A 23,578-nucleotide genomic window follows, 5' to 3' on the forward strand; every position below is an offset into this window, starting at 1 on the left:
AAAACACAATAGGGGGTGTTTAGGATAATGATTATCTATCTTCCCTGTAAAGGATGTGAGCAGCACTGCCCAATCATCAGAAGTAGCGGCTAGAGTTTGGACCTGGTAGGGTGTATATGGGATAATCAAAAATTGGGGTGGAGTCCCAAAATGACAGATGGCAGCTTTTAGGCCCTTAATAGCCAGATGTGCTACTGCGGCTGGATACCAATCAATAATCTTCACAGGGGAAGCATGTGGATGGATCCATAACAGTGGACCTTGTTGCCATAAAACTGCAGTGGGTAAATCCTTGGTATCTAGTACACAGAGTGAAAAAGGTAGAGACCAATCAATGCGCTGCAATTGGGCCTGTTTTATGGCATCTTCTACTTTTAGTAAGGCCTTGGTTGCAGCGGGAGTTAGCATACGAGGGGAAGTGATGTGGCCGTCCCCTTCCCATATTTCGAACAAAGGTTTTAATTCCGTGGAAGGGATTTTCAAAAATGGTCTCAACCAGTTGATATCTCCCAAGAGCTTCTGAAAGTCATTAAGAGTATGGAGGTGGTCTCTACGGATTTCCAGTTTCTGGTGTATAATCTTATCAGGGAAAATAATGGATCCTAGAAAATGACCTGTGTCAGCAATTTGGACCTTTTCTGTAGTAATATGTAAGTCCCATTGTTTAAGGGTTTTTTGTAATAAGGAATAGGCTTGTTTGAGTAATTCTAAGTCTTTATGACACATCAATATATCATCCACGTAATGGATTAACAGTAAATTTGGATAGGTCTCCCTGACTGGTTTGAGGGCTTCCTGAACATATAACTGACACATCGTAGGGCGGTTGGCCATGCCCTGAGGTAGGACCTTCCACTGGTATCTTTTATCAGGTTCAGTATGATTAATTGATGGGACAGTAAAAGCAAACCTGGGCCTATCAGGGGGTTAAAGCAGAATAGAGAAAAAAGAATCCTTGATATCTATTATTACCAAATTCCAATCTTTTTGTAGGGCCGAGAGTATAGGAAAGCCCCGCTGAATGGGTCCAAGGGATTCCATCTGATCATTAATGGCCCTCAAGTCATGGAGTAGTCTCCATTTTCCTGATTTTTTCCTTATTACGAAAATTGGGGTGTTCCAAGGAGAGATGGAGGGCTCCAAATGTCCCAATCTTAATTGTTCATCCACCAGTCCTGTAGCTGCCTGTAATTTCTCAGAGGTTAATGGCCATTGGGGAACCCACACTGCATCTTCCGTCCTCCATGGTATGGGTCGTGCTGCCCCAATGGCGCCTAGGAAAAACCCAGGCCTTGTTTATGGGGGTTGGCGATCGGTTCAATGGGCGTGAGACGACCCTGTTCTAATCGCCCTAGGCCTTTCCCTTCCTTATAGCCCATCCTTGACATCATGTGGGCCACTTGTGGGGGATATTCATTAGATAAGGTCAGTCCCATGGTCTGCATAACATCCCTCCCCCAAAGATTAACAGGCAGGGGAAGTACATAAGGAATAAATTGTCCCTGTCGGCCATCGGCAGTTGTCCAAGTTAGAGTGGCAGAGCTGATCATAGGGCATGACTGGTAGCCTAATCCTTATAGCGAGTGAGAAGATTTTGTGGGAGGCCATGATTGAGGCCACCATTTTGAGGAAATTATACTTTTATCAGCCCCAGTATCCAGTATGCCTTCGAATTTCTTTCCGTTAATTTCTAAGCTCAATTTTGGGCGGTTGTTAAGGTGAACCACCAAATATGCCGAATCATGACCAGTGGACCCCATGGGTCCCTTGGTATCCTGTATCGTGGCCTGGGAGCACGGAAGAAGTAATAACTGTGCTATTCTATCTCCTTTACTTATGGAAAAAACCCCATCGGGACTTGAACAAAGAATCTGAACATCAAGAGAGCGCTGAGCTTCAACAAGGCCTGGATGGACTATCAGTCCTTGTAGGGCGAGAGATCCTCTCCCAACGACAAGGCCTATGGTTCCCGGGGGTAGAGGCCCCACAGTCTGAGCAGGAATTGGCTGAATGCCCATCTGGGGCATTAGAAAGAAATCTGAGGCGGCACGCAGGTCCAATTTTGTGTCGCCTCTTGGGGGACCTGCTCTGCAGGGGTCGTGGCCCTGTGAAAGTGGTTCCCATATCTTTGAGGGCTCTGGGACCGGGGGCCCACCAGCCCGTTTTTTGACATCTTATTAGGCCGAGTCTCCAAAGGAGGGAGTAGTTTGCCTTTAATGTCTCTCACTGATCGGCACTGGTCAGCCCTATGGTAGCCTTTGCCACATCGGACACAGAGGGTTGCAGACCCCCTGTCTCTTTTTGTCATCCTGCAGTCTCTTTTTAGATGGCCTGTTTTCCCACATTGAAAGCATGATCTTTTATCCGTCCCTTTAACGGGGCGTCGCTGGGACTGGAGAATGGCGGCCGCCAGGCCTGAGTTAGTAAGGGCCCTCCAAGTTCCCTGCAGACTCTAAGCCAATCCTGTAGCCCTTTATTTCTTCGGGGGGCTATGGCTGCTCGGCACTCCTGGGTGGCTTGCTTGAAAACGAGCTGTTCTATAAGCGGTGTTGCTTGTTCAGGATCGCCAAAGATTCGTCCTGCAGCCTCTGTCATTCTAGCTACAAAATCTGAGAAATTTTCCTGGGGTCCCTGAATGATTTTTGTAAGTTGATTATCGATCCCTCCTCTCCTGGACAGTGCCTTCCAGGCTCTAATAGCCGTGCTGGAGACCTGAGCAAAGGTGCCCCAGTGGTAAGCAGACTGATCAGCTGCAAAGCAGCCCTGTCCTGTTAAGAGTTCGAAAGTCCATTCCTGTTGCTCAGGTATTAAGGCCGTAGCATTCGCTCTGGCCTGTGTTTGGGCTGCCTCATACCAGAGCGCTTTCCATTCCATGTATTGGCCCATGCTGGCAAGGGCTGCCTTAGCAATCATCTGCCAATCAGCTGGTGTCAATGCCGTCATGGCCAACCTGTCGAGTTGTGTTAGAGTAAAGTTGGCCGTGACTCCATACTTTCTAACTGATTCCGCTAATTCCTTAATCTGATTATATTCAACAGGGGCATGGACCCGTCCTCCCTCCGGAGTCTCAAAGACAGGAAACGTCATACTCAGCTTTCTTCTCACCCTCTCGGGGACTAGTGAGAAGGCACGTGAGCGTGTCTCATATGGAGGGGGCACCGTTGGTGGCGGCTGCGCTAGAAGCCTTCTATTACTTCCCCTACATTCATCGGGGTAATATCTTTCCTCCTCATAGTTAGCTGCTTCCTCATCTAGCTTGGCCTCCTCCTCTGAGTCTAAGGTTTTATTTTCAGAGCTTTCAGAACTGTCGAGGTTCAGCGCTTCTAGCTCTTTCACAGGGTATAGGCTGGCTCCCCCTCCTGGTTTATGTGTAGAGGAGGAAGTGCTGGAATCTGAAAATTTCAACGCTCCCTTGTCTGCGGACTTACCGGGAGGGCCTTTTTTCTTTCTTAGGACGTCCTTTTTCTTGCGCACGCCCAACCTCTCACTATGTTCGGTTTCTGACATACTGTCCCGGACTACCTCGAGAGTGGCCTGTCCTTCTACTACTGCTGCCTTACACGTTTCATCCTTTAAACAATTCTTAACCAGCTTCCATATAGCTTTGGTCCCTAGGCGCAGATCCTCTTCCGCCAATTTTCTGTCAAAGTCCTTTCCAAGTTTGTTCCATGAGGCAATTGTAAACGAGCCTGAACAGGCAAACCAAGGAGCCACCCTCTCCACCTCCTTCACAAAGTTTTTAAGTGTTCTTCCTCCAATTTTGATGTCCCTCTGCTTTAACACTGTTTCCAAGGCCGTGACCACAGACTGTGAGGATCCCATGATAGGCCAGGAATGCCGGCGGCTTATCTACGTCCGTCTGACAAGGCGTGAGGTAAAAGGGTAGAGACGGACACGGTGCTCTCTTATGTACGGGAGTCTTACACACGCCTCCCCGGACGGTGCCGCTTATCTACGTCGGCCTTATCGCGTCCTTGCTCCTCAACAGTCAAAATCGAAGGTAAAAGGGAGCTGCGCAAAGCTCACTTATATACGAGAGACTGAGATGCGCCTTCAACTGCTGTGATCGTCCTTTTAACAGCGAAAACGGTGAAAACAGAACATAATAATAAGAAAGAGTAGGGTGGCTCCCAGGACAAATACTATAGCCTCAACAAATCCTTCCCAAGGCGGTGACAACCCCAGACCAAAGTCCAAGAGAGGCCTGCCTCTCCGAACGTACCTACCTGCAGTTCTGAATCCTCCTTGTCGCCAAGGGATCCTCGAAAGTACTGACGATGGCGAGGTCTTTCCCGGGTTTTCAGCACCAGATGTCCCGCGCTACGTCTCGCCAGCAGGAACGATGCGGCACATACAGGATCCTACTGCAGAAAAGCTTTAATGCGTCTTGAGAGGGAGAGCATAAGCTTACAATGCGGAGACGCCGAGTGAGGAATAACCGTCCCTTATATAGGAAACTATCCTCGCCTAGGACGTGTCACTTTCTGACTGGTCGCTGCCAATTATGCCAGATGATGTACCAAAGCGTACGTGTCCCTTTGAGTAGGGAAGTTACCAGGCACCTGTGTATTGCCCTTTTTACTAGGTGCGTTCTGCCGGATGCCGGTGCCATCTTGTAATGGAGTATGTGAGGACAGCTCCTCACATATGTGAGGACAGCTCCTCACAGACCAGCAAGGAAGACATGACCACAGGAGACCTTCTTCAAGCAGTTTTACTCAGGAATCTTGATACAATCTTCTGACCTCTATCTCTTCTGACTCTCTCTCCCCTTCTGACTCTCTCCGGGGAACGCCCTGCACCACACTTAAATAGCTAGCACTAGCCAGTCCTAGCAAGCCATGTGGGTCATGTAGATAGGCTGTCACTATGCAGAAGCTGGCAGGCCAGGCAGACATAGCCAAATAAGCACTTTTTTACTGCAAGGAGCGCTCACCATTGGGAGGGGGGAAGGCAGAAACCAGCGCCATCTTTGAGGCGTGGCACGTCTCAGCTCTCTACACATGATATTTAGAGTTCCGAATAAACCTTGTGAACAGATTTCTACTGAGAAAAATTGATGGAGCGCTAGTGAAGATATTGCTTTTAAAAATTACCAAATATGCTCTCAAAAATAGTTTCTTATCTTTTACTTTACTTCCTTCCTTTCTTTCTTTTCTTACCATTTTTATGCCAGTCTCTTGTAGCCTAAGCAGGTCTTGAGCTTGATAGGCACCAGAGAATGAACTTGGAGATATTGTCTTTATCTTCTGAGTATTATAAGTCTTCACAAATTTTCCACCCTCTCCATTTATGTGGTGTTAGATATATATTAACCCAATAATTTCATTAATGCTAAATTAGAAGTTTGACAATTGAGCAATATACATGTTAAAGACAACAAGAAATGATGGAGAACTTTTAAGTTTGAAAAAAGAATGTAATGCAGAAATTAATGCAAAAGTCGTTTCATAGAAGCAAAATGAGGAAAGACCAGAAACATGCATGGGACCTCGGTATTACAAGAGCAAGAGATCAAACATTGTTTTGTTTTGGAGTTTTGATTTTGGAGTTTCAATTGAGTTTGAACATGAAACAGTATCACAATATTCGATTTCCCCACGTGAACATATTTCACTGAGCACATATTTCTTATGATTTTAGAGCTTTCATTTACTTGTGTTTTATGATGGTCCCAATTATCCAGCTGGACAGTTTTGTTGGTGCTTTTATGCTATTTATAAACCTAGGATTGTGTTTATCTGTATAACATATATGAAATACAAACAATAAAGAAATATCAGCTACTTTTTTGTTTCTGTACTTAAATATTCATTTAATTGTCCTTCCTTCCTTCCTTTCTTCCTTTCTTCCTTTCTTCCTTTCTTTCTTCCTTCCTTCCTTTCTTTCTTTCTTTCTTTCTTTCTTTCTTTCTTTCTTTCTTTCTTTCTTTCTTTCTTTCTTTCTTGACAGGTTCACATTACTTAGCACTGGCTGTTTGTATTCACTTCATATAACCAAAAGGTCTAGACATCACCAATCTCCCTTTCTTGCCTCCTGAGTCCTAGGATTAAAAGCATGAATTACCAGTGTGTGTTCATTTGTCTGTTTGTTGGTTGTTTTTTTTCCTGCTTTTGTAGTTTGTTTTTGTTTTGATTCCTTTTGGTGTGTTTTTCTTTGATTTCCTTTATTCACTTAATATAATTCTCTTTTTGTATCCATTTTCTTTCTTTCTTTCCTTCTCCTTCTTCTTCTTCTTCTTCTTCTTCTTCTTCTTCTTCTTCTTCTTCTTCTTCTTCTTCTTCTTCTTCTTCTTCTTCTCCTCCTCCTCCTCCTCCTCCTCCTCCTCCTCCTCCTTCTCCTCCTCCTTCTCCTCCTCCTTCACCTTCTCCTTCTCCTCCTTTTCTTTCTTCTTCTCTTCTTCTTTTTCTTGCTTTCATTTTTCCTTTGGTCTTTAAAATACTTTGATCTGGTATTTTATTTATTTACATTTTAATGTAAATGTATTCTGCTTTGCCTTCCACAAACCCTCTATACCACTCCCCTCCTCTCTGCTTCTATGAGGGTTCTCTCCTCCATCCATCCAATCCAACCTAACAGCTCTAGAATTCTACATTGGGATATCATATCTCCAAAGAACGAAGCCCCCCTCCCATTGATACCAGATAAGACAATCCTCTGCTACATGTGTACCCTTTGGTTGGTGGTTTAGTCCTTAAGAGCTCTGGGGGTTCTGATTGGTTGATATTGTTGTTCTTCCTATGAAGTTGCAAACCTCTTTACCTCCTTCCTTCCTTCCCCAAACTCTTCCATTGAGTTCCCTGTGCTCAATCTTATGGTTGGTTATGAGCAACATTATCTGTATTGGTCAGGATTTTGGAGAAACAATCAAAGAATAGCTATAGCAGGCTCCTGTCAGTAAACTCCTCCTCTTTTTTTTCTATCCATTTAATTTATTTTTTCTAATTTTTCTCTTTCTCCTTTTTTCTAAATTTTTTATATATTTACATTTCAAATCTTATCCCATTTACTGGTTTCCCATCAATATACACCATATCTCATCTCACTAATCTCTGCTTCTTCTCTTCCCACATACATCAACCCAACCCCTCCTGCCTCCTTTCCCTGACATTCCTATCCACTGGGTGGGGGATGGGGTTAAGCCTTGGCAGGACCAAGGGATTCTTATCCCATTGGTGCTCAACAAGGCCAGCCTCTACTACATACGAAGCAGAAGCCATGGGTCTGTCCATGTGTACTTTTTGGATGGTGGTTTAGTCCCTGGGAGCTCTGGTTTGTAAGTATTGTTGTTCTTATGAGGCTGCAAACCACTTCAGGTCCTTCAGGCTTTTCTCCAACTCCTCCTGTAGGAACACCATTCTCACTCCAATGGCTGGTTGTGAGCATCTGCCCCTGAACTACTCATGCTCTCTCAGAGCCTCTCAGGAGACAGCCCTTTCAAGCTTTTGTCAGCATGCAATTCTTGGCATCAACAAAATTGTCCGGGTTCGGTGGCTATAGGTACATGGGAGGGATAACAAGTCTGAGCAATCTCTAGATGACCATTCCTCAGTCTCTGCTCCAATATTTGTCTCCATATCTCCTCCCATGAATATTTTTGTTCCCCCTTCTAAGAAAGACTGAAGAATACTATATGCACTTTGGTTGTACGTTTTCTTGAGCTTCATGTGGTCTATGAAGTTTATCATGAGTAATCTGAGCTTTTAGGCTAAACTCCATTTATTAGTGAGTGCAAATGTACCTTTTCTGACTCGATTACATTACTCAGGATGATATTTTCTACTTCCATTCATTTGCCTAAGAATTTCATTAAGCCATTGTTTTTATTAAGTGAGTAGTACTCCACTGTGTAATTGTATCACATTTTCTGTATCCATTCCTCTATTGAGGGAAATCTGTTTTTTTCCAGCTTCTGGATATTAGAAATAAGGCTGTGATTACCATAGAGGAGATGTGTTTTATTTATATGTTGGAACGTATGGTCGATAAATGTCCAAGAGTGGTATAGCTGGGTCCTTGGGTAGTAGTATGTCCAATTATCTGAGTAACCTCCAGATTGATTTCCAGAGTGGTTGTACCAGCTTGAAATCCCAACAACAATGGAGAAGTGTTCCGTTTCTCCACATCCTCTCCAGCATCTATGTTCACCTGAATTTTTCATGTTAGTCATTCTGCCAGGTGTGAGATAGAATCACAGGTTTGTTTTCATTTCCATTTTCGTGTTGGGTAAAAATATTGAATATTTCTTTTGGTGTTTCTCAGCCATTTGATATTTCTCAGGTGAGAATTCTACGTTTATTTCTATACCCTATTTTAATATGGTTATTTGATTCTCTGGCCTTTAACTTCTTAAGTTCTCTGTATATATTGAATATATACCTTATCATATGTAGAATTGGTAAAGATCTTTGCCCAATCACTTTGTTGCTGTTTTGTCCTAATAACAGTGTACTTTGCTTTATAGAAGCTTTGCAGTTTCATTAAGTCCCATTTGTCGATTCTTGATTGTAGAGTATAAGCCATTGGTGTTACCCCAGTGTCCATGTGTTCAAGGCTCTTTCCCAATTTTCTTCTATTTGTTTGAGTGTACCTGGTTTTATCTGGATGTGTTTCATCCACTTGGACTTGAGCTTTGTACAGGGTGATCAATTTGCATTTTTCTACATGCTGACAGTCAGTTGAACAAGCATAATTTGATGAAAAACCTATCTTTCTTCCACTGGATAGTTTTTGCTCCTTTCTCAAAGATCAAGTAAGCATACATGTGCATTCATTTCTTGGTCTTCAATTCTATCTCATTGATCTACCTGCCTGTCTCTATACCTGTACAATACAGATTTTATCACTATTGCTCTGTAATAGAGCTTGAGGTCATGGATGATGAATCCCCCAGAGTTCTTTTATCATTGAGGATAACTTTTGCAATCCTATTTTTTGGGGGATTTTTTGTTTTTTTTTGTTTGTTTTGTTATTCCAAATGAATTTGCAAGTTGCTCTTTCTAACTCAATGAAGAGTTGGGTTGGAATTTCAATGGTGATTGCATTGAACCTGAACCTATATTTTGGGATGATGGCCATTTTTACATTATTAATCTTGCCAATTGATGAGCCTGGGAGATCTTTCCATCTTCTGAAATCTTCTTCAATTTCTTTCTTCACAGACTTGAAGTACTTGTCAGACAGTTCTTTCACTTGCTTGGTTAGAGTCTGACCGAGACATTTTATATTTTTTGTGACTATTGTGAAGGGTGTCACTTTATTAATTTCTTTCTCAACCTGTTTATCCTTTGAATAGGGTAAAGCTACTGATTGCTTTCAGTTAATTTTGTATTCAGCAACTTTGCTCAAATTGTTTATCAGATATAGAAGTTCTCTGGTGGAATTTTTGGGGTCACTTAAATATACTATCATATCATATGCAAATAGTGATATTTTGACTTCTTCCTTTATTATTTGTATCCCTATGACCTTCTTTGGTTTTCAAATTGCTTTGACGAGGACTTCCAGTACGATATTGAATAGGTATTGAGAGACTGGGGAGCCTTATCTACTTCCTAATTTTAGTGTGATTGTTTCAAGTTTCTTTCCATTTAGTGTGAGGTTGGCAACTCGTTTGCTGTACTTTGTTTTTACTATGTTCAGGGAAAGGGAGAGAGTGGAATAAAGTATGAAAGAGAGTTCAATAGCTGAGAAATATTTAGGGTAGACAAGTGAATAGTTAGAGGGAGAAATTGAAGGTGGCAAATGTAATTACAGTTATATTTCAAAAGTAAAAATATCATTTTTAAAAATTTAATTTTTTCCAACATGATCTATCACTCTAAAATTATTTTATTAAATTATTAAATGTTCTAATGATTGTTAATGTTAATTGTGACATAAAGATTTTTCTCATATGCTTTCTTTCTTCATTAAATATTCTTTTCATATTTAACTTACTATATTTCTCAACTTCAAACAAATTGTGTTTGAAAGTTAAAAAATAAATTTGGAACAGTCAAAAAATAATGCCATTAGCCATGATGATTAGGGTGCTAGGGTCTTTAGATTTTAGTACCCAATCAGTGAAGAACACACATTCTTGAATTATAAAACATGGAAAATATAAGCTAGAATGTTCAACAGTACTGGATAGTTTTTACAGTGATTAACATAATTGGAAATATTACACAGGTATTAAGCCTGAGATCTACAGCAGCAAGTCTTTTGAATTAGTGTGCTGAACATCATGTGTGTAACCAACTATTTCATAATTGAATTGAAGTCCCAGTTCAGACGATAGAACCCATTCATTAGACCAGTATCAGGAAGGAGATTATTTGTGTAGAAAACTATATACCCTTGGAATAGGCTAATATTATTATTCTATAGAATGAATGTAGTAATAATCTGTCCCATAAACTATTAGGTTTGTCTATTTGTCAACTCTTACCAGAGAAACATGTTTTTTTTGTTTTGTTTTTTGTTTTTTTTTTTTGCAGTCTTTTGTGATTAACATAGAGGGCAAGAAGATGCGGATAGTAGGATACTTTGGATGGGTTAGCTAAAAATAGAATCCCTATATCACACTTTTTCCTCCCAAGGCTCAGGGATCATCATGCAAGAAGGCAGAAAGTGTGAAAGTGACAAAGGGATAGATAATTCAAAGGAAACAAGTTCTGTTTAGTAAAAAATATGTGCTATCACTTTTTATGATAAAATGTGTAAAACCTGCACAGGATCAAGCCAGAAAATATGCAACTAATGGAAGACAGTTAAGAAGACTCTCTCTCTTAGCTTAAGTGATAACAGCCACAGATGTCTTCTCAGAGAAGATGTGTCAGATTTTTTTTTCTTTTGTGGTATTTGACATTTTAGAGACTGCTTATGCTTTCGTAGATGCCTCCATACTAAACACATAGCAGCAACATTAACTAGACTTAGATTGCTTTATGTTTTGTTTTTGTATGTTATTTAGTAAAGGTACACATAAACTAAGAGCCAATAGGGATTCATGGATATAAAAAAGAAAGTCAAATGGAGATTGTACTTGAGGAAAACTGTAATGCTTGCATAAAACTACCCATGATACATTTTAATCAATAAAAGTTAGAGGTCTGATTTTTCTTTTAAATGGATAAGTTTACTTGCACTGAAATATGCTTACAAAGCTGGTTAATTGTCCTTCCACAGGAGAGTTGGTCTGCCTTCAGAGATCAAAAAATGTGATGCCTTTTAAAAACATTTTGTTCTTCTTATTATGTTTACAAGAAACTCTTAAATATCTTTTTTAATTGGAAACTGTAAAAAGTTTCATATATGATTTTGCCTCCCAAAGCCACTGCTGTCATTCCCACTGCTAAATGAGATGAAAATTGTAGTTCTGAAGGGAGGTGAGGTCACAGAATCAGAGACTTCGACCTTACACTTTTAATTACTCTCTTACAGCATTATTTATTAATGATTCAGTATCTGCCAAATGAACCCAAAGGGAAGAAGCCAAAGGAGTATTTAGAAGTCTGATGAGCAAAGAGTCCTTAAGAAGTATTCATGCATTGTAATGGAAATCTGGTATAGAAACAGATCCATGGAACAGATAGTGACTGTACAAGAATAATAGCAAACTAAGTGCTGAGTAAAAAAGATAAAAGTATTCCTACACTTCTACCAGTACATGTTATTTTTTTTTATTAACTTGAGTATTTCTTATATACATTTCGAGTGTTATTCCCTTTCCCGGTTTCCGGGCAAACATCCCCCTCCTCCCTCCCCTTCCTTATGGGTGTTCCCCTCCCAACCCTCCCCCCATGGCCGCCCTCCCCCCATAGACTAGTTCACTGGGGGTTCAACTGTAATAAAAGTCCCCCCTTATTAAGGCTTAATAACGTAGTACATCTTATAATGAAAATATACAAACAACAAAATCTTCTTATGTGTTGGAGTACCTTTTGAATATATGCCCAATAGCTGTACAGCTGGGTCTTCAGGTAGAACTGTGTTCACTTTTCTGAGGAGCCATCAGTTTGATGCTGAAAGTTGTTGAACCAGCTTACATTCCCAACAGCAATGGAGGAATGTCCCTCTTTCTCCAGGTCCTTACGAGCATCTACTCTTATCAAGCTTTTTTTTTATCTCTGCCATTGTGATTGGTTTGAGATGGAATCTTGAGTCAGTTAGATTTGATTTCCATGATGAAGAAGGATGTGGAACATTTCTTTGAGTCCTTCTTGAACATTAAAGATTTATATAACTGTTCATTTTGTGTGTATGCATGCTTTCTCTCAATGTGAATATAAAAAGTATGACAATGCATTCCCTGCAGGGGACAGAATCAGGTATCAGAACCCCAGGGAATTGGTATTGTATGTAATTATGGACCACCCTGTGGGTGCTGAGAACCAAAAAATAACAAGTGTTCCTTATGACTGAACCATCTCTTTACATCTCCCAAATGAAAAGTTTATGCAGCCATAACAAATGCCAATACTGTGAACAAAGAAAACTCCATAGAAGGATGGAGTATATTGAGATCACTCATGCCTTTGTGAGCACAGACTGAGGCAACTGTATTTTTGCCACACTAGGCATGTCCAAATCTTTTCAGTATCCACTCTAATTCTAAACATTATTATTTTGTGTCTTCCTTTTTCAACATTCATCTCTCAAGAGTGGAAATAATGTTATTGTCCAGAGTATAGTTATATACGTCAAAGATGGATAGCAGTGACTCATAAATTTTTGATTCTAGAATTCTTAGTCATTGTCATTCAAGAAGACTCAAAGGCCATTGGAGCCCTTAGAATGAAGTGTCTTGTCAATACTTAATAACTTTTTCTATTCTCACAGATAAGATGATATAAGTCTACTGTCATCATGTACCTGAGGATATGAATGTCCTCTCAGTAAGCAACTCCAAATAGGTAGAACATTAAAGAACTTTGAGAAATGTTATATTTTCACTTGTTTCACAGTTTGCTAATCCTGTCTATCAATTTACATGGGAGATTTTTCTATTTCCTTATGTCTCTTCAATTTCATTCTTTAGAACCATGAATTTATTGTCATACAGATCTTTACTAGTATAACTAGAGATACCCCAAGATATTTTATATTATTAATGGCTATTTAAAGGTTATTTTTCCATAATTTTTATTGTCCTCTTTACCATTTGTATGAAGGAAGCCTACTGTTGTAATATTATTTGGTTCAGGATTATCATCAATCATCCTGGTTTTGTAGAACTCTGATGTATATTCTTGGGCTGTATATTTCTGGATCTGCAGGTCTGTACTCTTCAGGATCCTGAAGACTAATGAAGTGGGTCAGACAGAGATTTAGCAGGAGAATACAGGTCTCTCTGTGCCATCAGATGGCTCAGGGTAGCTTGGTATGTCTCAGAGGACTCAGCTAGCAGGGAACATTAATTTGGGAAAGAAGCTAAACTGTATGTTTCAGGATCAGCTGGTCTGATGAAATTGGGTAGAGAAGTATATGAAAATGTGAGTGGAGAATAAAGGTTCCCCAGGATAGCAATATGGTCAGGGCATCTTGGCTTGCTCCAGAGAACTCAGCCAAGATCTAATTCTTAATAAGATGCAAGGTATTACTTGAAAAAATCATTGTAACACATTTTGTGATTTTAATAATTTTTTATATAAAATTGTTATAAGGTAAATTCCCAAGGACAACTCAACAGAACAAATGTCCAAATAGAATGTCTGTTATGTGCTCTTGCTGGCTACACACACAGGTATACTTTCCACACAGTAGTCTCAAACTGATTTAATAAAAACTCCATGAGTTATTTCATATTTTTTGACACACAATTGTTGCCTCTGCCCAACTTTACCTGACATTGAGGGTTAAGGGTGAGTTGGTGGAGAATCATTGACACAGACTCCCATAGCATGTAAGAAATGCCCCAGCAAGCTCTCTGAACTCTATTGCAAGTTTAATACCCACCAGTGCTACAACTGGTTTCAAGAAAGCATCTCTTCTCAATAGTAGTTCCTGATTGACTGGCATTATTTGCACCAGCAATATTTGGTCTCTCTCAGGCAGTCCTTAATTAGGTCCTCCTGCAGAAATGCTGGTGTCACAGGTTGCCTTCAATTTTGTCCTCCTGCAGGAGATGCTTCTGTGACTGAACAGCCCCCAGCATTTACATAGAGACAGCCCTATCATTCTTGCTAAATATCCAGCCTATTTTTTGTAGGTTTTGTCAGCCTAGTGGAAACTGGGATGCCATTGCCTTGACAATTTTGACCCCATCTCAGAGGATTCTCTGTATACTGGACTATGAATGTCTTAGTTTGCCCTGTCTTCCAGTATCTTACCTGTCATTGACTACTATACCTCGAAGTAATATCACTCTTGACACATGTCATACAACAGGGAGACAAGAAACAGCCTTCATGGTGGTCTCACCAAATATGCCACCCATGATTTCATTACTTTCTGGCTGGGGGCAATTCAGACTTTCCAGAGACATCAACACCTGGAGAGTCACCTTATTTATGGAATGCTTCCTATAGATGTGTTGTGCAAAACACTTAAAACAATTATGATTAGTATGACAATTCCCCCCACCATAGCATAAGTGGCTATCCATGAGGGGTCAAACAGCCTCCTAATATTGTCCCATACTTTTTCCAATAATCTGGCATCTATGGAGTTCAGAAATATCCTGGACAAATCAAAATCGGCTATCTTCTTCCTTAGCAGTACAGAAAAATTAAGGAATTTGTATGATCAGGTACTTCAATATATTGAGCCAACTGTATGACTTCAGTGGCATTATATACCTGGTAAGAAGTGAGGCAGATGGAGTGACACTTGGGGTTGCATGTCAATAGAGACATGTCTGTAACAAGGAACAATTCTTCTGCCAGTAAGTCTATCTGTTGCAAAATTAGGATGGCTTGATAAAGATGTTTACTTAGTACATCCTGTGTGTGCAGCACCTCAGCTGACATAAGTCTATAGCATTAACAATCTCCCCTGTAGTCACTGTTTGGGTTAATGCAACAGCAGTTGTTATTGTCCCAGCAATGCCTATAATGATGGCTGCAGTAACGGCAGTTGTAATACAAAAATTCTCCTTTCCCCAGGGAAGGTATTATGAGTCTGGGCCATCAGATTGATAGCATGAAAGTGGATAGTATTTACTACAGCCATCCAAATAGCTGTTGTTTCTCTCATCAGGATATCCATTGTTGAATACACCATCCAGCGTTTGGTCAGGAGACATTTATCATTTCATCAGTCAAGGCTTTTTCTGACAGTGGATGCATTAGTGAACAGAAAGAAAAAGCAGAGTTGGACACTGACTGGAGTGGCTGTCCAGCCAACCTGGCTGCCAGTAGTAACATTCATGGGTGTTGTCCCACTCCACATTTTTGCCAAAGAGTTTATGTGGAAATATGTCCCATTAAAGCGACAACAATCTTTAAGGAGAGTAAAGTGGTATAAATCAAGACAATCAAAAGGGCCACATGAATCTCATTTGCTCATAGTGTGGTCATATTGGAGTCTAATAGGATCCCTGTTAACATAGGGAGTAATATTGGAAACATCATGTGAGATAAACCTCTACATACCATGTGTGTGTTTAGATGATAATATCAAGTAGTCCTCAGCAAATTTTATACCTTGTAAAGGCCAGCCATTCTCCCAAAGCATATGGAGTCCTATGAAAGTTTGCACTTGTGGTACCCATGGAAAGAGAGGCAGGGGTGGATCCAATATGATTGGAGGATCCTTTGGGGATTTGTAATCAGTAAGGGGAACATGAAATTCTATGCCTAGCATGATACTATAAGTTAGATTACTGTGAAAGCCTCCATGCTCATATTATGTAGCTAGATATAAGGGCCAATGAAGGAGACATTGGTGGCAAAGTAGAAATTTAACTCCATTGGGCAGGTACATTTAATAATCCTGTAGTAGTGACTAAGTTCATGAAGTGCAAACAGGAACTCACATTGGAAGAGCAAAAAACAAGGTAAGCTGGGGAGTTAAGAAAATATGGTGGGGAGGGGAAGGGGCTTCAAAGACAAGAACTCTTCAGCAATCACAGGTTGAAGAAAAATTAAAAAGCACAATTTATACATCTTCATATGGTCTTCCTCTGGCTCCTTACTTAACCCCTGTTCTGTAGCCAGTGATAATCTCTCAAGTGTACCCATATTGACACAGTTGCATCCTGAGGGAAAACATAAACATAACCTTGTCCCCTTGTCAGAAGCAGAGTGGGTGGTTGCCACTGAGAGATTATTGGGTCCCTCCATCTAACCAACTGGAGAGAAATATCCCTTGACAAAATTGCCAAGTGGGACTCAGCCCTTTCTCATCAAAGGAGGGAAGTTCACATGGAGTGGTACCTCCACCAAGGCTAGGTATGGATCTCTTTTGGATTCTCAGGAGGTGACCCTAGCAAGTTCTCCCTTAAAGGACTGACTTGTTCTTTCTACAACTGCTTGACCTTGAGAATTATAGGGTATCCCATATGAATGGCTGATCCTCTATGAGGATAGGGAGGCTATGAACTGCTGAGATGCGTTGGCAGGTCTTTTGTTAGTCTTAAGTGCCCAAGGCACTACCATTACCAGCATTGCTGATTTCATGGCCTTGATAACAGGGGAGGCCTTTTTACCTGTCATGGCCACAACATAAAAGAAGGCCAATCAAGCAACCTGTACATATCTAAGATTGCCAAAGGCTGAGTAATGAGTGACATCTATTTCCCAGTTTGCTCTGGGTAGTAGACCTCTAGGATTAACTCCTGATCTGCCAAGGGGACCCAATGGTACAAGAGGTATGCAAGTTGTACAAGACCATGTAAGAAATTTATATTCTGACATAGACAAGAGCTTATGTAAATTCTTAGGAGAAAGGTTAAGTTACTGGTATAACATTATGACTTGTTCTAGCCATTGCATGTCTACAGCCATAATTTGGGATTCAATTCTATTATTTCTTTGTGCTATTATGCCAGGCAATTTAGAATGTGATCTTATGTGTGAGGAGAATTAGGGATGTGCCCTATTCTTGAGAGTCTTCTGAATAGATTTTTTGCAGACATGTATAGGCCTGTTTTGCTCATTAATATAGGAGAAGGACATAATATATACAGGTTGAACTACATTTTGATTATCTGAGAAAATTAACTGGCTCCCATTGGCAACACTCAAAACTTTTCAAGAGACCAAATAATTCACCCAGTTTCAGTGAGCCACGATTAGTGAGAATATGAGTTGAATCATTTTCCCCTGTTTGCTGAATAAAAACTCCATATCTGGTTTTATTGGCATCAGAAAGGACATGGTTGTCTTATGAATGGCACAAGATCTAGGTTTGATATGGGGTTTAATTGTAACTGGCATCTGGGAAAAGGCAGTAAGATCCTGATCTCAGGGCATATAATAATGGAACAAGTCTGTGAACTCATTGCCATTTCTTGAAAGAGGAATATCTGCTCATAATGATTAAGAATATCATAAGTAGAATGGTAGAATAATTTTGTCTGCTTCCCTATTATAAGATCCCCTTGCTAAGCCTCTCATCTTAAGGGCAATGTTAAAATTTGAGGTAAAATTTTAGTAAGTCAGAATGTGCCTGGTACAATCACAAGGAGCCCATTCTGCCATAACACTCCTAGTACCCCCTCAAGGAACCACAGATTTATGGTCAGGAGGTGTTTGCTTAGATCAGGCCTCTCCACAGTTGATGCCGAATGGAACACCATAAGTATTTCTAATAGGTTTTTAGTTTCACAAGCTCGTTTAACCCCAGTGGAGGGGCTGTTAGATCTCTCTAAGAAAGAAAAGAGGTGCCTCATCTCCTGGTCCAGAATAGGAAAGGTTTGAGCCAGTAAACAGTTCCACACAATTGTTATAATTCTAGGAGAGAATATGTTTCTTTTGCAACACTGGAAAAGGCCAGGATCTTAATATTGCCAGAGGTAGAAAAGTTCAAGAATGTATATGGAACTCTGAATCTTTTCAGGAAAAACGTTCAAGTTTTTTCTATGTTAAAAACAATTGAGAGGATGCCCCTTCAAAAATGGCCATCGCTTCTCGGCCTTTTGGCTAAGATCAAGTGTAAAATGGGCACTCTAGGGTGTACAAGCATAATGCAATCCATGTAATTGACATCACTGGGGTTCCCTGTATGACTTCAGCCACATATAGCTAATGTTCAGACTATTTTTCACTTAGTCAGACAAGACTATCCATTGATATCTCTTAGCTGACTTAATTCATACAACACCTCTATGTTGTGAAGGAAAAATGCCATCTATCCCAAGGAGCAAAAGAAATCTGGAAAAAGGAATACTTAATATCTAGGATCACCATATGACACTTGGGTGAGATAGAACTAGAATAATGTGGTCCTGCTTGAATGGTCCCTACTCTTCCATGTATTCATTAATGGCTGTCAGATCCTGTAGAAGCCTATGTCTCTCTAAATTCTTTTAATGACAGATATGGAAGTATTATGTCTGTTGGTCAATGGTTTCTAATGACCAAAAGCTAATTGTTCTAAAACCAGTTCCCTGAGAGCAAAAACTTTCCCAAAAAGGGGCAGTAGTCCACCCAGATATCTACTTCAGATAGCCAGGTCAATGGTATAGGGTCAGGGACATTGATGTCAATTAGCACTGAGTGAGCCCTGGCCATTAGAGTTGGGGGTGATTACCTCACTTTGTGACCTGTGTGGTCTAGTTGGTCATGTTGCATACTCTCAGTAAAAGTGTTTTGATCATCCGTAGTAAGGAAGGCACTCATGTCTTCCATAGTATCTCTTCCCACAAAGGTTTCAGGAATCATCTGCCACAATAGGTCTAAAAGATCCCTGATTGCCATCCAAATCTTGCCAATAGATAAGTCAGGTAGTGATTTTGGTGGCCTGTTGGCCTCCAACTCCCTTATGGATGTACCAGACCAGAATCTCCAATGGGGAAAACTAAATAATTCCTTTTATGTTGTTATAGTGACATCTGCCATTGTGTAAACAAACTCTTTAATAGCCATACCATCTAAATGTACAGTCATCATTGGGGAGTGAGGAAACACAGGCAAGGTCCAAAAGTCTACTGGCTGAGCAAATGTCCCTCTTACTGGTGGGGCTGAGGCGTGCCCCTTTTGGAGTTTAAATTGTCTTCCTTCTTTTGAAAACACAGTCCTTAATCCAATGCAAACTGTCCTTACATGAAGAACATCTGGTCTTGGGCCTAGGTAGGAGCAGACCCATCTGAATTGAACAGGCTTGGCACAGCTCCAACAAGGGAAGTATGTATCCCCTGTATACGCTCAAGACCAAGGCATCAATGGAGGCAGTCAGGGCTGCAATGGGACCACACCAAGTTCAAAATCACAAGTGCTAGGAAACAATTTATGAATATATTCATTTTTTATGGATACCACAGCATTGCAAGTTGGGGTATTAAGACCCTCACATGCAAGCTGATGATGAATATGTTTCTGGTTGGGTCAGCATCAACTTGACTTTCTACTGCCTCCAGTCACACAGGACAGGAAGTCTGGGAAGGATTCCTCAGACCGAAGGACAACATTGTGAAAGCAAAAAGGATCATGAGGAGTGCAGGCCTTAAGGACTTTAAAGGCAAGATCAGCAACCTGGTTAATGTAATCATGCAGTCCAATAGTGACCTGAGTCTCAGGGTTAATGTATGCACCATGGGCACTTAACATATCAAAGGTAATAATAAGGTTATATTCCAAATTAAAACTAGCCTGACTCTCAGCCAAGTAATTATATGCAGAGCGCTAAATAATAAATACAGTGGGGTCAAGCATCACCTTAAGGATATTCTACTAATTGTAAAGGGACTAGAGGTACATGGCCTATTTCTTCAAAATGTGTTAAAAATAAGGTGTATCTTGGCCAGAATCATTGCCAGTATTTTTTTTTGTCCAATTCAGGCATGAATTTAAGACTTTGTTTTACAAGCTTTGTTTTACCCCTAAATCATGCCAGGGGTAAGCTGGGGGGTACCTCCGATGGGGCCAGAAGCAAAGGACAAGGGAGGAAGGGATCATGAAAAGTGATGCTAGATGAAAGCTATCCTGTATGTCCATGGAGCTTAAATCCTGTCATGTAGAAACTCACTTAAATAGTCATTCATAGAATATCTAGGACAGAAATTGTGCCCTTTTCTTTCTTGAAATGTTAAAATTCAATAGGAAAGCAACCGATTCAGAGCTGAGCTCTATGTCTTTTTTACTGGATATACTTTTATTTATATTTCAAATGTTGTCTCCTTTCCTGGTTTCCCATGCATAAACCCACTATCCCATCCCCTTTCCCCCTTCTTCTATGAGGATGTTCCCCCATGCAAGCACCCACCTCTTCCTGCCACCTGCCCTGACATACCCCTAAACTGGTGGATCCAGCCTCAACTGGACGAAAAGTTTCTCCTCCCATTATTGCCCAACAAGGCCATCCTCTTCTACATATGCAGCTGGAGCCCTGGGTCTGTCCTTAAGTACTCTTTGGATGGCGGTTTAGGCCCTGGGCTATGTGGTTGGTTGATATTGTTGTTCTTATGGGATTGCAAGCCTCTTTGGCTCCCTTAAGCTTTTCTCATCCAATGGGGACCCTATTCTCATTTCAATGGCTGGCTGTGAGCATTCTTGTTGATTTTTATTATGTGATGGCAGAGCCTTTCAGGAGGCAGGTTTTCTGATTAGTGTAAAGTCTGACAGAAGAGTTGGAATCCAGGACCTCTTTGCCTCATCATGGCAAAGATTGACAGGGAAAGCCTCAGGATATACCTGAGTAGAATGAGATCCCCAGGTAAGAGGCAGTCCAGCATGAGAAACGGGCATCACATGAGCAACCACAACAGGAGTGACCAGTAGAAGGCAAAGCACCCACTAAATCATGCAAGGGGTAAGCTGGGGGTACCTTCGATGGGGCCAGAGGCAAAGGGCAAGGGAGGAAGGGATCATGAAAAGTGGTGCTAGATGACACAGCTTGGAGCCTGATGACTGGAGATATGGAGCAGAGGCATCCTCACCTTCAAAATCAACTCTTTGACTGGGAAATGTCAGATGGGTTTAGTAGTAGAAAGGTAAATATTAGCTTGATCCTGGCAGTGTTTGTTATGGATAGCGACCGTTTCTTTTGGAGAAGAATTCTTAAAACTGGCAAAGACTGTAAGGAGGATAGGAAAAAAAAGCAAGGCAGGGATAATTCTTGACTGCATATCAGCTTGTGGGCAAGGAAAAGAACACACATCCAGAGGTCAGGGTTCCACATGTTCTCTGTGGATATCCAGGGAGTCAACACAGCAGCGTCTTCCCAAAATTTGTCCAGTCCTCAGTTTTATCCTTGAGACCACAAATAACCAGAATGGTATGCAGAGTCCTAAACTCACGTTCTTTAATGGTAGAGGGGAGGGAAAACTTAATGACAAGCACAAAGGAAACAAACAATAAAGAAACATGACAAATATGACAAATATGACAGAATCAGTGACAACAGTCATGGTGTACTAAGCAGGGACTCCCTCAGGAGCAGTTCAAAGGTCTTTTTTCCTGAACAGTGTACCCAGGAAGTAAAACGTGTTCATGAGCTGACCTTTGTCACCACCAACTGCGAAGACAAACCCTATGTCAGATACCAGGATGAATAAAGACCAAAAGTAAAAGTGAACAAATACAAAGAAGACAGAAAAGATGGCCGCTGTGCACTTATAGCGCAACACATTTATTCACAGACAAAAACAAAAAGATCGCTGCTGCATGCACATCCTCAACCTGAATCAAGAACAAAAGCAAGGTTACAGGGATGGACAGACAGAAGAGACAAAGAATACAGAAGTGAGGTCCATATTTTGTGGGGACCACAAAATAAAATGTTGAGCCAACTCACCAAAGACGCCACTGAAGGGAGCTCAACAATATTAACACAAGAACAGCAGCACTATCACAAGGAGAAAACGAGCAGATCAGGTTGAACTGTCACATTCTGCAGCACAGTCGACGAGGGTGCTGGGTACCTGGAAGAGAATGGGGGACAAGAGACACGAAGAAGGACGCCAAGACAAGAGTCTGATCAAGGCAACAATTTTACTTTTCCCCAAAACTGAATTTATTCCATAACATGGGTAACAGAGGGATGGGAAAATGAGAAACATTTATGCAGGCTAAGGACACAATATTCGTGTGGTCAGGGAATAGGCTGATGTTGACAGGTAGTCAAAAAGGTCATTGGTTTGTCATACCTATTAGTCAGCAGGATGTTGGTTTTTCAGAAAGGTTACAGGTCATCACATTCTTGACGTCAGATGTATTTCTCAGCAAGGTCACAGCTTTACATTATTATTCATTTTGACCATCAGATTTGTATTAGTCTTCTGAAGCTGGCTGGGGATTTTCCATGAACACAGTCATACTTAATTCTAACTATAATAATAACATTAATAATGTAGGGCTTCAAAATCATCGCTCCCAACATCAACACCTTCCTTATAGCCAAATGAAAAGGTGGCCAAATGCCCATGCTGTCCTGGAATGAGCCCCTTGGGGACTGCATTTGTCTTAGGTTGGAGTGATATTTGTCACATGGTCAAGAAAAATCTTGTGGCCAGGGTCCATCATAGGATAAGGCAGCAGCTAATGGCAGCCCACCTGTCTTAGGCCCTTTATTGTGAATATATGACTCTCTTACCCGTCATTGAGTGTCCAGCTCAGCATGCAGGGGTGACAATTCATTGATTTTTTAGCAAAGACATCACAACAGCAGGCAGAAAGGAATGTTGGCCTCATTTGGCTGAAGGACAAAAATGTCCTTGCCTAGGCTGGGAGGGGATGTGTAGGTGAGCTTGGCCCTCATCAAAGGCATCCTCCATAACTAGCCTATGATAATATACCTGAATAGGTTTTGCTGCTATATTATCTACCTGTTGTTTAATAAAGCTGGTTAAATGATCAAGGACAAAAAGATATAAGCAAAAGAAGGCCTAATTAGGGAGCCCAACAGAGAGGGAAGCAGGGTGGACAATCAATGGGAGTTAGAGAACCAATTTTGATACCAGTTTTCAGCTTTTTTTCTTTCTCATTTCCTCTTTTCTAAGCCTTCTCTGACCTTTTTCATGATATCTTTATCTATTTCTGTCTTATCTGCATAGAAGCCATATTCTTCTTTGAGTGCTATAGAGTTCTTCCTGTTGTAAAATGAGCAGATTGAATCCTCTGCGATTCTGAAGGGCCACTTCTGCGACAATGAGAGGGAGTCAGAGAGATCATCAACCCCTTGTTGCAGCCTCTGGACATCAGCGTCAATGGTAGCACTAAGTTCTTGTTATCTGGAGTTAGATAACATCAGGGAGAAATGCCTGTTCCTGCATCCACCACCCCAAAACAGAGGAGTGCAGAGATGGTGAGTGCTGAGACAGGTTCTCTGCACTGTCTAGTCAGCACATCGGGTGGGGACTTGAATGACTGGTCCCACAAGTGGAAAAATACTTCAGAATGATAATGCACAAGATGGGGAACCAATTGAAGCAATACACAAAAATCAGAACTATCAGTGATAAAAGCCTCAGAAGACAAATAGGGGGTGAGGCCAG

At 41.0% G+C, this 23,578-nt stretch overlaps 1 long non-coding RNA gene across 3 annotated transcripts in view; it reads left to right on the forward strand.

Moving 5' to 3' along the window:
- The window catches only part of LOC148007197 (uncharacterized), a 137,251-nt gene that overhangs the window by 93,997 nt on the left and 19,676 nt on the right, over positions 1 to 23,578 (forward strand). Inside the window, exon 3 of one of the 3 annotated variants that reach the window (XR_015646268.1) lies at positions 3,039 to 5,787. The exons of 1 other annotated variant lie outside the window; for it this stretch is intronic. This is a non-coding gene — a long non-coding RNA (uncharacterized LOC148007197). Of the gene's footprint in view, positions 1 to 3,038; positions 5,788 to 23,578 lie in introns of those variants that run through there. One more of the 3 variants, XR_015646272.1, reaches the window with a different exon arrangement.

Source organism: Rattus norvegicus, chromosome 1, assembly GCF_021556685.1.
Source record: "Rattus norvegicus strain SHRSP/BbbUtx chromosome 1, alternate assembly SHRSP_T2T, whole genome shotgun sequence".
NCBI lineage: Eukaryota > Metazoa > Chordata > Mammalia > Rodentia > Muridae > Rattus > Rattus norvegicus.